Genomic DNA, 296 nt, shown 5'->3' with positions numbered 1-296 from the left:
GGGATCTGTGAGGAATCTTCAAATGGCATGTGAAAAGGAGAGGAATGATGAGATGAAGGAAAAAGAAAGCAATTAAAGAAAAGGCTTCTTCTTTGCATGCAGAAAAAAGAGTACCAGCAAGCCTCTTGTTTCTTTCTGAACCTGCTTTTCTTCGATCCAGTAGTATTCTCTCCCAACTGATGGCGTGTTTCTACTGCTGTTCTTTCACAGAGAAGAAATAGCGACCTTGGAACATCTCAGCAAGAAAAGAAAGGGAAGGAGAATAGAAGAGGTGTTCGAAGTCCCTCCGAAGTAGG

The 296-nt window shown here is 42.2% G+C and overlaps 1 protein-coding gene across 1 annotated transcript in view; it reads right to left on the bottom strand.

Moving 5' to 3' along the window:
- CSUI_004173 (spc97 spc98 family protein) overlaps positions 1-295 on the bottom strand; it is a 19,867-nt gene extending 19,572 nt beyond the window's left edge. The window contains exon 1 of the mRNA XM_068064366.1: positions 1-295. This exon is cut by the window's left edge and continues 1,066 nt beyond it. The gene's annotated coding sequence lies outside the window, so the exon portion shown is untranslated.
- Position 296: the final 1 nt, after the last annotated feature.

This window comes from Cystoisospora suis, assembly GCF_002600585.1.
Source record: "Cystoisospora suis strain Wien I chromosome Unknown contig_1916, whole genome shotgun sequence".
In the NCBI taxonomy this organism is placed as follows: Eukaryota; Apicomplexa; class Conoidasida; order Eucoccidiorida; family Sarcocystidae; genus Cystoisospora; species Cystoisospora suis.
Note: the sequence above shows the minus strand (reverse complement) of the source record. Positions and strands in the feature narration are given on the sequence as shown.